This window comes from Gossypium raimondii, chromosome 6, assembly GCF_025698545.1.
Source record: "Gossypium raimondii isolate GPD5lz chromosome 6, ASM2569854v1, whole genome shotgun sequence".
Classification (NCBI taxonomy): Eukaryota; Viridiplantae; Streptophyta; class Magnoliopsida; order Malvales; family Malvaceae; genus Gossypium; species Gossypium raimondii.
Window position 1 is genome coordinate 16,076,857 of NC_068570.1, and position 17,730 is coordinate 16,094,586.

At 32.8% G+C, this 17,730-nt stretch overlaps 1 long non-coding RNA gene across 1 annotated transcript; it reads right to left on the reverse strand.

Annotated features, from left to right (window-relative positions):
• Positions 1-6,259: 6,259 nt before the first annotated feature.
• Positions 6,260-7,272, reverse strand: LOC105771553 (uncharacterized). The gene is made up of 2 exons (XR_001126556.2): positions 6,838-7,272; positions 6,260-6,576 (listed from the first exon to the last, which is right to left on the reverse strand). It is a non-coding gene; the product is annotated as an uncharacterized LOC105771553 (long non-coding RNA).
• Positions 7,273-17,730: the final 10,458 nt, after the last annotated feature.

A 17,730-nucleotide genomic window follows, 5' to 3' on the forward strand; every position in this document is an offset into this window, starting at 1 on the left:
ATATTATATTTTTCAAGTATCATTAAACATACCTATTTAATTATTTATATTTAGTCATATAATAAATTATTAATATAATTTATTATTTTAATAAATTATTTAATAATTGAATTTTATTTTAATAATAAATTTTAAAATGATAATTTTAAATAATAATCTTCACATATTATTAAAAATTCAATATTGTTATGAATATCTTATTAAGTGGATGTCCATCATGATCAAGATAAAGTTTTAATATACTTTAAATTCTAATAGTTATTAGAATTAGATCTATACTTCTTTTATACTTCTTATGCCTATAAATAGAAACTCGATGAAATATTATAATCATCCATTTGATTAATAAAGTACATTCTCTATGCTTTCATATTTTCTTTGTTCTTTATTCTCTCCATCTCTCTTTATTTTATAACACGTTATTAGCACGATAGTTCTCTATTTTTTCAAAATCTTTCGAAGTCATCCTACAGATCAAAATTTTTTTCACCTTAAACTTTCACCCTTACAACTTCATCTTCGGGATGTTGAAAGATTCAATCTCAGAATGGATTATGGTTCTTATTCTCGATCTTTGATTTATTGTACAAGCATGGGTAAAGTATAGATTTGGTAAGAAACTTTTATATTTCGACCATATTTTCTTTTCAATTAAGGTATGACTACTATTAAATTTTTGACATAAATTTGATATTCGATGGTATTTGATTTTTGTCTTTTAGGTTAATTTTTTTATGTAAAAGACATAATTGTTGATTAGATATGTTTGCTATTAATATGATATGTTTTTTTCTATTTTTGAAGTTTTTTAATTAAGTTATATTATGCATAATATTTTTATGTTTAGAATTTTTTCTTGTTATTTATTCTTGAAATTTTATTAAAATTATGGTGGAAAGTGTTATTAACCTACCATTGTTGATTAAAAGAACTTTGATAGGATCTATTTAGTCTTATTAACTTGCTAATATTGAATGATTGTATGATATCTTTTAAATTGAACTTATAAATATTTTATTAGAGCAATATAAGATTTTATAATATATATGTGGTATTGAAATTTGATACAATGTGTATCGCATAATTTTCAAGCACCGTACATGAAAATTTTATTATTTATTAAGTGATTTTTACTATTAGATTATAAATGTTATTACGAAAACAAAATTGTTTTACTACTTGTAATAGTGCTCATAATAATAGTCAAGGTGATGACGATGATGTTAAAGATCTCTAGCTATATTTTACTATGTTTTATTTATTATATCATGTTTATTATAATTGGAGAATAATCATGACAACATGAATGGATAGATTCTGATTTAAAATCTACTCATGTTTGCGATGGTAATTATGAAATAAAAAATCAATAGAGGTGTTTAGAAGTCTGTCCTACCAGATTTTTTGCATTCCCCGAAGTGAATGTAAACATAAAGAAAATAAAACGATATACTCATGGACCACTAAAAGTGGGAACATAGTAATAAATAAGAGAACAATGAGAGTTCTTAAGTTAACTTTTCAAAGGATAAAGATAACTTATGTTATCAATGTGATATGAAATATTATTGGCCACATATGTGGCGTATGCCCAAATATTTTGTTTCTGTTGATATTCTTTGAAGAAGGATATGAAAATGTAGTAATGAATTTTATCATTACAGATAGAAAATATTTATCTTATTTGGTACTGAAACAAACAAATATTATTCCAATATTTGATAGTACAAAATTAGTTGAAAGCTCTAGAAGAGCTAATATATCAATATTTAAAAACACAAAATTTGTGATGGTTAATGCATTACTTTTTAAAAGATATTTGTAATGGATCTCATATTGAGATTGTGAATGAGGAAAATATTATATTTCATATGAATAAAAATGGGGATTGGGTTATTAATTTATATTTATCTTATAATATTTGTGATATTCTTTTGTCATCATCCCTATTAAAGGGTTGAAAACAAAATATTTGACTGTGAAAGATTTACTTATGAGAAATAGAATATGATAATTCTATCTAAAGCTTATTATGGTTGGATGCACCTAAAGTTGCAAGTTTTTTTAAAAATTGTGAGCATAACTCTACAGTATTCAAAATAAGTCCTCAATTAAAATTACGTGGTAAAATATTACTGATGAGAACTTGCAAGAGAGAAAACTTATCTATGAAAAGTCATTGGTTATACCTGTTGTACACCTGGAAAATAAGATCCACTCTCAAAGTTTGCTATTAATAGATTTTTGGGCATTTGAAAATTTTGGCATATTCCTTGAAGTGAATACTGCATATAATTATTTTGAATTTATATTTATTGTATTAGTGGCATTATAGAATTCACATTGATTTAGACATTTCTAGTAGTAAATGTCACAGTAGTACTTATATGTGGATACAGATTAAAATGAATAATAATAAAATTATCAATTTGTTACAATTTAGTACAATTGAAACACATGTTAAAGTAAACCAGAAGTTTACTAATACAAATACATTTACTACTTGGCATGACCAGTTAGACCACCCTGGATCATATATGATGTGAAAATTAATTGAGAATTCATATGGGCATTCATTAAAGAACCAGAAGATTCTTTAATTTAAAGAATTCTCATTTGTTGCTTGTTCTCAATAAAAAATGATTCTTAGAAACTCACTAGCTAAAGTTGAGATTTAATGTCTTGCATTTCTAAAATGAATATGGGCCCATTCATCCACCATGTGGATGGTTTTAATATTATATGATTTTGATAGATGCATCTACAAAATAATCACATACATTATCAACTTGCAACCTGTCGTTTACAAGATTGCTTGTTTAAATGATTAATTTCATATTATGCAATTAAAATAATTCATCTTTCTAATGTTGGTGAGTTTACATCCCAATTTTTCAATGATTATTGCATGTTAATTGGGATAAAAGTTGAACATCCTGTAGCTCATGTTCACACACAAAATGATTTAGCTAAATTATTTATCAAATGCCTCCAACTAATAGCTAAATCATTACTTATGACAACTTTTGGATGTGTGGTATATGTTCCAACTGCTCCACCACAAAGCACAAAGATGGGTCAGAATAAAAGATTGAGAATGTATATTTATATGAGTCTTCTTATAATATTTTTGAGCTATTAATTCGAAATTTAATTATGACATGAGTTGTCAGTTTTCCCAACATAAGGGGAAGAGGATAAAAAGCTGGATTAATAAAGTACTTGAAATGAATTATCAATGTCTAAGATCCTCGTACAAAGTAATGTGAACCAGAAGTTCAACAGATGATTCATTTTACAAATCAACTACCAGATTCATTAAATCTTACATACTGCCTGAAAATACTCCAATACGAATTGATGTTCTAATAGGGCAAACTGTTAGTGTAAAAAGTAATCCATGCCTGAAGAGTGGAAGATCGATCGGTTCCAAAGATAAAAATCCTAGTAAAAGTAAATGAGCAAACTTTCAAGATGATCATATAGTGGAGACGGGGGTTCTAGAAGAAACCCAAGGCATAACTAATAAGTAAAACTCCAGAAGAGATTCAGGTACTTGAAACTGAATTTTAAAATAATGAAAATAAGAGATCTAGATAAGTTATGTCAATTTAAGATAATGTGGAACCGAATAATAAAAGTGGTCGAAAATGATTTTGCATGTAATATTATTATTGAAATAATAAAATAAAAGGGGGATCTTGAATAAATCTATTGAAAAATATAGATATGGAATAAATTGATGAAAATAGAAAGACACAACTCAAGTACAATTAAATTCATGGAGTTTTTAGACTAGTAGTCCAAATATCTAAAGGTATAAAGCCAGTGAGGGTGCAAATGAAGTAGTTTTGCAAAAGAGGAATAAAAAATGAAGTTTTTCGCTAAGTACTGCTATTGATTATGGAAAGATAGAATATTCTTTTGTGGTGGATGCAATATCCTTTAAAATTAAATTGACAATTCATAAAAGATTTGACTTGCGTCTAATGGTTGCTGTTACAACATTTATAAATTACTATATAGTAAAGTTTATATTAAAATCCTTGAAGGATTTAGAATGCTAGAAGCATATTGAAATTCTAGAAATTATTCATTTATATGAATTGAAATAATTTGAACATATGTGGTAAATTTGACTTAGTGAATAGTAGTTGAAGGTGGATTATAAAATGATCCAAAATACCTATTTGTGTTTTTATAAAAGAATCATGATTAAAATTTGTTATGATTATTATTGAATCTTCTAAAGAGATCAAAATATATTTCCCCAAATTTTCCTCACTCATAACTTTTAAAAGAATGGTAATATAAATGCTTAGCAAATACATTCAAATAGTCATTTGAAAAACTAGTATTCAAGATTGAATACATAGAATATGAGAAAATATGTGATGTTTTCATGAGGGGGAGTAAATACGCGTTGCACTCTTTTTCCCTTAATCGAGGTTTTGTCCCATTGGATTTTCCTGGTAAGGTTTTTAATGAGGCAGCATATTATGCATAGTATAAATTGTGTACTCTTTTTCCTTCATTGGATTTTTATCCCACAGGGTTTTTCTTAATAAGGTTTTAACAAGGCACATTATCTACCAATGGATATCCAAGAGGATTGTTATGAATATCTTATTAAGTGGACGTCCATCATGATTAAGATAAAAGTTTTAATGTACTTTAAATTCTAATAGTTATTAGAATTAGATCTCAACTTCTTTTACACTTCTTATGCCTATAAATAGAGACTCGATGAAACATTGTAATCATCCATTTGATTAATAAAGTACATTATCTATGCTTTCATATTTTCTTTGTTCTTTATTCTCTCCATCTCTCTTTATTTTATAAAAAATATAAATATTTTAATAATAAAATTTATTACAATTATAAATATATTAATACTTTTTTTTTTGCAATATAAAGGTTAAAATATGTCAAAGTCTATGTACTCGTCACAAATTTGCAATCTAGTCTTTATACTTTTATTTTCAAGAATTTAGTTCATCTACTTTTTAAATTTAAAAATCAAGTCCAATTGTTGACATTGTTAAATTTTTGTCAATTTTGTTGATATAACATTTTAAATAAAAATACTCATTTGGTAGTCATGTAACTAAAAATGACATTGTAATGAACCCTGAATTAACAAAATATTTTTAATATATGCAAAAACAATGTAAAATATAAATTTATAGATATAAAAAACTTAATTAAAAATTGAAAAGATAAGAAAATCTCAAATGTATGTTTGTTTCATTGAAAACAATTTTTATAAAATATTTTAAGAGATCTACCAAACAACAGAAATATATTACAAAATTCATCCAAACACTAGAAAATATTAAATTTTCCAAGAAAGTAAATTATTTTCCAAAAATCATTTTCTAAAAGTTATTTTTAGTGAAACAAACATACTCTAACTAATACAAGGTACACGGACTTTGTGATGGGAGTAGATATGATTATGGGCCAGGTCGTGTTGAGTTCGGGTCGGGTTTGAGTAAAATTTTAGTTTCATTTTCGAGTTAGGTCGGTCCATCCATATTTAAAAAATATAATATATCAAGTATCTAAAAACATTAAAATAAATGTTTACCAACAAATTAAAAATACATTAAAAAAAGTCTTTATACTTAAATAATACTAAGATAGTTGCAACTTAGCAAACAAATGTCTTTAAAATAGTAGCAAAATTAACAATAAAACAAGAATTATACAATATCCAAATAATAACAAAAATAGTAGTAATATAATAGTAAAATGATAACAAAATAATAGCAAAAAATAAAGTTTAGTCTGATCCGAGTTGGGTCTGGCTCAAGTGAAAAATATCCTACCCAAGACTGGCTCATTTGGAAAACAAGCATTATTTTTTTGTTTAAGCTCATTTTTGGGTTTATATTTTTGCTCACCCTCCCAATTTTCTAATGGACTTTTGAACTTAAACGAGTGACTTGACTCATTATAGGTATGAGGAAATGCATAATGGGTTGCTGAATATAGCAAGACTAGCATAGAATTCTATGTTATGCAAAACCTGAGTTGTGATTCATTTATGGTTTTCTCATCCTCCCTGTTAGTACTTGCAATTTTCTTTTTCCAACGTAGAACCTTCCTTTTAGTGTTACTCCGTTAGATCAATAAAATTTCATACATACTATTATTTTTTTAGATTATTGCTACTTAAATTGTTTCATTGAGCCGATGCATCAACGACAGAGTATCCAACCTGTTTTTGTGTTTGATAATAGTGTCGAGACGATTTAAAAGTCTAATTCTTTACTCCAAAAGTATAACAGCAAATATTAAAAAAATAATAATAATTGTAAAGACCAAAATCTGCCCGGGCCCAACACATTCAAAACAGTCTAATTACAAAAAAATAAGCCCAAATTCCTAACCCAAATTAAAAATAAGCCTTAGCCCAACTAAAACTAAAAATTATCAGCCAAGGGGAACCCTAGCCTCTGCCGCTCCTCCCATGCGCGCCACCACCAACACACGCCTCTGCCAGCCTCTGCGCACGTCGCCACTGCTTGAGATCCACCTACCATCGCCCCTCCACGCGTGTCAGAACACCTGCAAAACAGCAAAAACACACAACAACAAGCAGCCAAATAGCAAAACGACAAAAAATAGAAGTTTAGGAATTTTAAAATCGGTTATAAAAACCGAGCATAAGGGCTGTAATTTTTTTCTTCCCGATTTTACGAACAGGAGAAATAAAAACAGTAGCAAAGTTATTACTGATTTCAGTCAAAGGATTTCTTTTCTTTTATTTTATTCTGTTTATTAATTTTTAAGGAAAATACGAGAATAAAGGGGAAAGCAGAGGTTCACCTGAGTTGCCTCGCAGTTTCGCAGTCGTCGGGGGGGTCGATTCTCCGTAGCCGGGACTGAACTTAAAAAGGAAAAAACGAAACCCTTTTCTTTCCATTTTTCGGGATAAAGGGATTCGACCTTTAAAATGTTGGAAACGGGGCCAAAGACGTCGGCTTTGCGCAACGCCGACCACCGATCTTGGCGGCGGCGCGACGGTGGCTTAGAGAAACCCTAGGCCGAATATAGGGGAGGGTGTTGAGAGAAAAAAAATTGAGGCTCCTTCAGTTTTTTTTAGAAAATCTGAAAAAGTGAAGTAAAAAAAATGTTTTGGTTTATAAGCAGTTAAATAGCGCCGTTTGAAGGAGGGGAGACCTGCACATGCTTGCCCTGATGGGTAATTAGCGCCTTTGGTCCCTCCAATCCTGCGGCACAATCAATGCTGCCTTTTGTTTCATTTTTATTTTGGCCACATAATTTTTCGCTTGTTCCAATCCAGTCCTGTACAAGGTGATGCGCATGAAGGACGGGGAATATTGCGCAGTCGATCCCCCATGTCCTCAGCGCCTTTTATTTCAGCCCCCTAGCAACCTGTTTCATGTATTTGCAGTTTAAGACTCGATTCTTTAATTCCGTTTCAACCACATCCTCAATATATTTAATTTATTTATTTTTAAAATATGTTCTTCTATCATTACTTATTTTAAGTTTTTATATTTATTATTTATTTGAAACTGTTTTACACTAAATTTATTTTTATTCTTATTTTTTATATATATATTATTTCTTATAAACTTATGTATGAATATCTTTCAAAATTTTTATGTACATATATATATATATATATTCAAAACTGTTTTATATGTTGATTTTAAATATATTATTTATTATTTATTGTTTTCATTGTTATTTATTTTAGTTTCATTTTTTATATATATTCTATTTATTTGAATTGTTTATATTTTTCATTTTTTTGAAATGCCTTTACACATCATTCATTTGGAGCTATTATTTCCTTTAAATTGACTCTTATATATTGTTCGTTTTGTTTACTTTGATTATTAGTATTTGTATTCGATGTGTCGTGTAATTATTGCCGTTATGTGTATTATTTCGTTTATTCGTATTTCCATGCTATGGTAATTCATTCGTGTACCCTGTTGTTTGATAAATTGTTTCTCCTTGTTGTAAATTGTCATTCCATCAACACAACCCTTTTTTCACACGCTATTTCAAACGTTACGTTTATTTTTACCCAAATTTGTAAAAAGAAAATTTTGAAAACAAGGCAATATCTTGCGTTTGGAAATTCAAGAAAACGTACCCTAACTTACTGGGTCTCGATTTTCTCGTTAAACCTAAATAACAAAATATCCGTTTAAATTTCCAAACACAAAATTTCAAAAAATAAAGGTAATATTCTATATTTAGAAAATTCGAGAAATCGTGCCCTAACTTACTGGGCTTCGATTTTTTCTCGTTGATTCTAAGTAACCGAATATCCTTTTAAAATTAAAATAGATGAGGTTTAAATAAAAAAGTGAAATGCAAACTTACTCTCAAAATATGAGATGTCGGATCCTAACTTACTGGGTGTGACATCTTGTTACTTCGAGCTAAGGAGGCATTTTCCATTTTTGATTTAATTAAAGCATTTTAAAATCAACATTATAAAGAGGATCGTATTTTTAAATTCATTTCGAGTTTTTAATCTTCGACGCTAAGACAGTAATTAATCAACTAGGTACCAATTTTTGGGCGTTACGAGGGTGCTAATCCTTCCTCGTACGTAATCGACTCCCGAACCTGTTTCTTTGAATTTCGTAGACCAAAAGCATTGTTCTAATAAATATAAACTGTTTATTAAAAACAACTGTTTTACGAGGTGAACCGATCACACCTCACAAAAAAGATTGGTGGCAACTCCCATTTTTGTTTTCATTTTCAAAATCCAAGTCGACCCCGTTTTGTCAAAAAAAAATGGTGTCAACAGCTTGGCGACTCCACTGGAGACCCAAAATAAGAGAGTCAAGCCACGAGTTGATTATTTCTTGTCTTTTTGTCAGAAATTATAAAATTCGATTTAAAATTATGATCCTTTTGTCGCATTTTTATGGTCTGCATCATTTTGACAGGTTTGCTTTATTAATTGAAGTCTTTTAGTTTCTGCACATTGCATTTCATAACCGTTGGTCACACACTTTTAAGTGGGAGTGAGAAACTAGTCCTTCGTGAGGTTTTCACCTCCGTGCAGGGTAGTGGATTGCTTTCGGGATACATCCGTACCTATGTCTTCGTGAGATTTTCATCTTCGTGCAGCCATAGGAAAATGTATTCCCTTGAACTGAACTCGGTCCGTATGAGCCTATAATGGGTGAGGATTGAGGAATCTTCTGGTTCGGGTACATTTACTTTAGAACCAAACCGCATATAATGAGCCTTAGAAGCCTACCCTAGGTAGAGCCACTTCAAACCCCTAGTGGTCACCCGAATATGTGTTCTATTTCTTCTTGCTTGCTTTTGCTTTGTACTAACCTGTTTTCTTTTGTTTTGGATATGATTGCATTCCATTTTCATCATAAAAAAATGTGTTGATTCACGTTCAGTTGCTAAATAGTAAGAAAATGGGTTTCTTTATAAAGTGGATGACAATACGGTTGTCCGAATATGGTCTAAGAAAATGTGATAAGAGAAGAGTGATAGTCTGGTGAATGAGTACACGACTTTGCCTCGTTGCCTGAAGACTCAAGATGACAAAGATTATTCGAGGGCCGCTGAACTTTCTTAAAGAGAAGCCAACGAGTATCACGAGGATGAGTGAGCAATGAGTCGCAGCCCGGATCAAGCAAAAGGGAGATAGAAGAGACGTCCCTTTTAAAGAGTTCGCGAGATTTATCTTAACGCTCGAATGAAGAAGAGGATCCAATGTCTCCGCCTATAATGGCAAAACCGTATATATATCCACTTTATGTAAAGAGATTTGTTTTCCAGTAAAGTTGTTCTAATAGAATTGAACCAAGAATTAACGTCTCTTTTTTGCACTCATGCATCAACATTACATTTCATTGCATACAATAAATTTCCTAAAATCCAAAAATACGCATTCATGCATCAACATTACATTTCATTGCATACAGTAAATTTCCTAAAATCCAAAAGTACGTCGAGTTTAGAACTCTAGTACAGAACCAGATGGATGATAAAGAATTGGAATTATTTGAATATATCGATGGTTCGAAAGGTGAAGATGTTTGTGCCTTTGAAGAAGAACTAAAAAAATGAAAAAGTCTATCATGAATTTGTTTCTACATCCCTAGAGGCGTTCAAAACAACTGGGCTGTGGAGGAGATTCTTGTAATTTTTAGGACCATTTCAGAGTAATATTTGGAACGCTCTTATTGTTTTAAGCCTGGGAGCAATAGAAAATCCTTTTGTGAAAAAGGCACATGTCCACTATTCTTTATTTCAACGAAATGAATCTGTGCCTTGTTTTGGCAAATATTCTTTTTTTCCTTCCAGTTCATTCATACTCATACCACACAGGTAATTACCCTTTGATTCATTAGCTCTTTGAGTCTTCCTTCGTCCCTAGAACAGGTCTTTAGATATCAATGATATGAACGACACTGCTATTGACTCAAAACTTTCTTTTGAGCAAGATATACGTCTAGAGGATCTTCAAGACTTTGAAGATGATTGAGACTTTAGTTTATCTCCTGATTTGTTAAGGATGGTAGAGCAAGTCGAAAAATAGATCCTACCTTACAAAAAATCAGTGGGGAATTGTGAGCTTAGGAGAACAGAAAAAGGTGAAGATCAGAGCCTGTATCACCACGGAGACAAAGTGAGACGTCATTGAGTTACTTTAAGAATTCAATGATGTTTTCACATGATTGTACCAAGATATGCCTGAGCTACTAAGACGTGTGGACACTCTTGAGGCAAAGAAGATCTTGGAAGAGGTCTATACGGGTGTCTGAGGAACCCATGCTAATGGTTTTGCAATGGCCAAGCAAATCATGAGATTTGGGTACTGCTGGTCCATCATGGAAGGGGATTGCATCAGTTATACCAAGAAAAGCCACAAGGGCAAAACTTATGGAGACAAGATTTATGTGCTTCCTTTATCTCTTCATGTTATGACTTTTCTATGGACTTTTTCTATGAGGGGCATGGATGTCATTGGGCCGATCTCGCTAAAAGCTTCTGGCAGTCATCGATCCATCTTTATGGTCGTTGATTACTTCATCAAGTGGGTAGAGGTTGTTTCATATGCCAATATCACAAAGCTGACAATCAGCAATTTTCTTGAAGAATCATATGTCAATATGGAATGCCAAAAAGGATCATATTAGACAATGCATTGAATTTGAACAACCGCACGACATCAGAAGTTTGCAGTCTATTCAAGATTAACACCATGTCGCCCTAAAATGAACGGTTTAGTGGAGGCAAAAAAACCAAAAACACAAAAACAAAAAAAGAACAAAAGAGACAAAAAAATAAAAAAACCTCTACTGGGGCACCTCATTTCTCATTGGTATATGGAATAGAGGCAGTCTTACCTATCGAAGGTGATATTTCTTCCCTTCGAGTCTTGTCAGAGTTGAAGTTGGATGAAGTAAAATGGATCTAAGCCCGATATGATCAGTTAAATTTGATCGAAGAGTAAGGGTTGAAAGCTATCCGTCATGGTCAGATGTACCAAAAGCGAATGATACGAGTTCACCAAAAAAGGTTTGCTCCAGAAAATTCCATGAGGGGGACCTGATATCGAAGAAGATCCTTCCTATACAAAAGGACTTCAGAAGAAAGTGGATGCCAAACTAGAAAGGAACTTATGTGGAATGCCTTATCTGAAGAATCGTTGATATTGACCAGGATAGATGGCAAGAACTTGCCTAATCTTGAGATTTCTGATTCAAGCAATAAATACTTCACTTGAAAAAACAAACGAAAAAAAAGAAAAGAAAAATGAAAAAGAAAAGGTAGAGGCCAAGGTGAAAACCCGCAAAGGGCACCTTGAGACCAAAGGGGTTTTGAATTGAAAACCCAGGAATGGGCAGTTCAAATTTTGATTGAAGGTGGGGCATACGGTAGTCTTGTCCTCTCTGAATTAATAAGAAGGAGAGATGCTACATGTTGGGGCATCAACAAAGTCTTCTAGGATTTCTAAACACATCAAGTTCAAAAGGGGTCCTCAAGATGTTTGGGGTAGAGAAGCTCATGCTACGATATATGGGGCACCTATTTCCATTTTATTCATTTTTTGTATTTTTGAAAAAATACGCCATCTTGATTAATTTATTCTTATTTTTTTATTCTAGCAAAATTTGCTATCTTGATTGATTGATTCATTTCGAGCTTTGCTCTCGACAAAATTTCATCTTGTCTATTTTGATAATCTTTTTCAAGCATTTTTCATTGAAATCACGATTAATGGACTGATAATATTCAAGCAGAAGGAGTTCTGTATATTACTCTGAAAGCTTTTAAATAGTACGAGGACTTGGAACAGGGCTATTGTTTAGAACTAACCAACTTAAGGGTTAGAAGCATTGGAGAAAGAATAGTCTAAATTGTGACTATTTCTTTGGTTTTTCTGTCAAAGATACCAGCTGAACAAGTATCAGTGATAGAACCTTGACGAACAGCGAGTAATGACAACCTAAGCAGTAAAAGATGATCATTCTCTAAAAATGACATTTTGCATTCATACAAATATCATTCAATGCAAATATCATTCATACACATCTAGTTAGGAGCATTTGATTCATTCTGATCATGTCATCCTAAACACTAGGCATAAATAGGTCCATAAAACAAATTTTACAGGTCATGATCCCCAGAGAACAGATCAAAGAAACAGATCTTATACCCCTGAAGTTGCAGTAGGATGGATTGAAGTCATTAAAGCAGATCTTGTCTTCATGTTTTGGCGTGAAATAGATCAAAGATAGCAGGCCCTATATTCCTATATTGGTAGGAAGTGGATCGAAGATGCAAATCCTGTCTTCCTATATTGGTAGGAAGTGGATCGAAGATGCAGATCTTGTCTTCCCATATTGGTGGCGGAGTAGATCAAAAAAGTAGATCTTGTCTTCCTGTGTTGGTAGTGAAGTAGATCGAAGATAGCAGGTCCTGTCTTCCTATATTGGTAGGAAGTGGATCGAAGATACAGATCTTGTCTTCCCATATTGGTGGCGGAGTAGATCGAAGAAAGTAGATCTTGTCTTCCTATGTTGGCAGTGAAGTAGATCGAAGATAGCAGGTCCTGTCTTCTTATATTGGTAGGAAGTGGATCGAAGATGCATATCTTGTCTTCCCATACTGGTGGCGAAGTAGATCCAAGAAAGCAGATATTGTCTTCATGTATTGGCGTGAAGTAGATCGAAGATAGCAGGTCTTGTTTTCCTATATTGGTAGGAAGTGGATCGAAGATGCAAATCTTGTCTTCCCATACTGGTGGCGAAGTAGATCGAAGAAAACATATCTTATCTCTCTTAAGTTGCAGTAGAGAAGATCTTATTAAACCTTATCTCTCTTGTGATGCAGTGGAACAGATTGAAGCTACAACGGTGAATCTTGCTTCCCCGACATTACAATTTAAAAGATTGAAGCTGCAACAACGAATCTTACTTCCATGGCGATGCAGTGGGGCAGATTAAAGCTACAACGGCGAATCTTGCTTCCTCGACATTACAATTTAAAAGATTGAGGCCGCAACGGTGAATCTTACTTCCATGGAGATGCAGTGGAGTAGATTAAAGCTAAAACGGCGAATCTTGCTTCCCCGACATTGCAATTTAAAAGATGGAAGCCACAATGGCGAATCTTACTTTCATGGTGATGCAGTGGAGTAGATTAAAGCTACAACGGCGAATCTTGCTTCCCCGACCTTGCAATTTAAAAGATTAAAGCTGCAACAGTGAATCTTACTTCCCTGGCGGTGCAGTGGAATAGATTGAAGCTACAACGGTGAATCTTGCTTCCCCGACATTGCAATTTAAAAGATTAAAGCCGAAACGGTGAATCTTACTTCCCTGGCGGTGCAGTGGAATAGATTGAAGCTACAATGGTGAATCTTGCTTCCTCGACATTGCAATTTAAAAGATTGAGGCTGCAATGGCGAATCTTACTTCCATGGCGATGCAGTGGAGTAGATTAAAGCTAAAACGGCGAATCTTGCTTCCCCGACATTGCAATTTAAAAGATGGAAGCCACAATGGCGAATCTTACTTTCATGGTGATGCAGTGGAGTAGATTAAAGCTACAACGGCGAATCTTGCTTCCCCGACCTTGCAATTTAAAAGATTAAAGCTGCAACAGTGAATCTTACTTCCCTGGCGGTGCAGTGGAATAGATTGAAGCTACAACGGTGAATCTTGCTTCCCCGACATTGCAATTTAAAAGATTAAAGCCGAAACGGTGAATCTTACTTCCCTGGCGGTGCAGTGGAATAGATTGAAGCTACAATGGCGAATCTTGTTCCTCGACATTGCAGTCAATTTGAAAGTTGCAGTGGATCTTATCTCTTTGAAGTTGCAGTGGAATGGATAAAAACCACAGATCTTATCTCCCTAAGCAGTAGTGGAGCAGATCGCATCAAGTCTTATCTCCCTAAGCAGTAGTGGAGCAGACAGAAAAAAACCAATCCTACCTCCCTAAAGTTACAGTGGATCGGATAAAAACCACAGATCTTATCTCCCTAAGCAGTAGTGGAGCAGACAGAAGCTACTAATCCTATCTCCCTGAAGTTGCAGTGGAGCGGATTAAAATGATGAATCATATACCTCTGAAGTCAGTAGGTCGAATTAGATCTTATCATATCAAACATTATCTCCTTGAAGTTGCAGTGGAGCAGGTTGAGGATGCAAGTCTTATCTCCCTGAAGTTGCAGTGGAGCAGGCTAAAACCACAAATCTCATCCCCATGGAGTTGCAACAGAGTAGATTGAAGTCATATCTCTCTAAAGATACCATGAAATGGATCAAAGCAATAAGACGCAATGGACTGGAGTGAAGCTACTTGAAGAAGAGAAACACCAGAACGAGTCGAGAATCGGCAAGACCGGACAATTTTGGCCTTTCTTAAAAGTCTTTGCTTCATTCCCGTTGCACGACAATGAGCAAAGAGGGGCAGCTGTAAAGCTCAAAATCTGCCCGGGCCCAACACATTCAAAACAGTCCAATTACAAAAAAACAAGCCCAGATTCCTAACCCAAATCAAAACTAAACCCTAGCCCAACTAAAACTAAAAATTATCAGCCAAGGGGAACCCTAGCCTCTGCCGCTCCTCCCATGCGCGCCACCACCAACACACGCCTCTGCCAGCCTCTGCGCACATCGCCACCGCTTGAGATCCACCTACCATCGCCCCTTCACGCGTGTCAGAACACCTGTAAAACAGCAAAAACACGCAACAACAAGCAGCCAAATAGCAAAACAAAAAAATAGAAGTTTAGGAATTTTAAAATCGGTTATAAAATCGAGCATAAGGGCGTAATTTTTTCTTCCCGATTTACTAACAGGAGAAATAAAAAAAGAGTAAAGTTATTCTGATTTCGGTCAAAGGATTTCTTTTCTTTTATTTTTATTCATTTATTTATTTTAAGGAAAATACGAGAATAAAGGGAAAGCAGAGGTTCACCGAGTTGCCTCATGGTTTCGCCATCGTCGGGTCGATTCTCGTAGTCGGATCGAACTTAAAAAGGAAAAACGAAATCCTTTTCTTTCCATTTTTCGGGATAAAGGGATTCGACCTTTAAAATGTTGGAAATGGGGCCAAAGACGTCGGCTTTGCTAACGCCGACCACCGGTCTCCCTGCGGCGCGCGACGGAGGCTTAGAGAAACCCTAGGCGAATATAGGGAGGTGTTGAGAGAAAAAAATAAGGCTCCTTCAGTTTTTTTTAGAAAATCTGAAAAAGTGAAGTAAAAAAAAATGTTTTGGTTTATAAGCAGTTAAACGGCGTCGTTTGAAGGAGGGGAGACCTGCGTATGCTTGCCTTGATGGGTAATTAGCGCCTTTGGCCCCTCCAATCCTGCGGTACATTCAATGCTGCCTTTTGTTTCAATTTTATTTTGGCCACATAAATTTTCGCTTGTTCCAATCTAGTCCTGTACAAGGTGATGCGCATGAAGGACGGGAATATTTCTGTGATCGGTCCCCATGTCCTCGCGCCTTTTATTTCAAATTTCTAGCAACTTTGTTTCATGTATTTGCGCTTTAAGACCCGATTCTTTAATTCCGTTTCAACCACATCCTCAATATATTTAATTTATTTATTTTTAAAATATGTTCTTCTATCATTACTTATTTTAAGTTTTTATATTTATTATTTATTTGAAACTGTTTTACACTAAATTTATTTTTATTCTTATTTTTTATATATATATTATTTCTTATAAACTTATGTATGAATATCTTTCAAAATTTTATGTACATATATATATATTTTTTAAAACTGTTTTATATGTTGATTTTAAATATATTATTTATTATTTATTGTTTTCATTGTTATTTATTTTAGTTTCATTTTTTATATATATTCTATTTATTTGAATTGTTTTTTTTGAAATGCCTTTACACATCATTCATTTGGAGCTATAATTTTCTTTAAATTGACTCTTATATATTGTTTGTTTTGTTTACTTTGATTATTAATATTTGTATTCGATGTGTCGTGTAATTATTGCCGTTATGTGTATTATTTCGTTTATTCGTATTTCCATGCTATGGTAATTCATTCGTGTACCCTGTCGTTTGATAAATTGTTTCTCCTTGTTGTAAATTGTCATTCCATCAACACAACCCTTTTTTCACACGCTATTTCAAACGTTACGTTTATTTTTACCCAAATTTGTAAAAAGAAAATTTCAAAAACAAGGCAATATCTTGCGTTTGGAAATTCGAGAAAACGTACCCTAACTTACTGGGTCTCGATTTTCTCGTTAAACCTAAATAGCAAAATATCCGTTTAAATTTCCAAACACACAAAATTTCAAAAAATAAAGGTAATATTCTATATTTAGAAAATTCGAGAAATCGTGCCCTAACTTACTGGGCTTCGATTTTTTCTCGTTGATTCTAAGTAACCGAATATCCTTTTAAAATTAAAATAAATGAGGTTTAAATAAAAAAGTGAAATGCAAACTTACTCTCAAAATATGAGATGTCAGGTCCTAACTTACTGGGTGTGACATCTTGTTACTTCGAGCTAAGGAGGCATTATTTTTGATTTAATTAAAGCATTTTAAAATCAACATTATAAAGAGGATTGTATTTTTAAATTCTTTTCGAGTTTTTAATCTTCGACACTAAGACATAATTAATCAACTAGGTACCAATTTTTGGGCGTTACGAGGGTGCTAATCCTTCCTCGTACGTAATCGACTCCCGAACCTGTTTCTTTGAATTTTGTAGACCAAAAGCATTGTTTTAATAAATCTAAACCGTTTATTAAAAACAATCGTTTTACGAGGTGAACCGATCACACCTCACAAAAAAGATTGGTGGCGACTCCCATTTTTGTTTTCATTTTCAAAATCCAAGTCGACCCCGTTTTGTCAAAAAAAAATGGTGTCAACAATAATAATTTTTAAGTTTTACTTAAAAGTAGAGTAGCAAATTTGCCTATTAATCCAAAATATAATAATTTAATGTTGATAATATATATAAAAACATACTACTTTCTTTTCGGTGTAATAATATTATATTTTCCAATCACATATTTTGAAAAAACAATCTCTCTTTTACTCCATAAAATCAACCTTTCACGGTTCAAAGTTGAATATGAGATTTTGAGAAACACCTTACTAATTTCAACTCAAATGATTTTATACTTTATTAAAAGTTCACAAACTACATAGTTGGTGATCCAATTTTACAAATTTTCATTTTGAGCAACATTAATA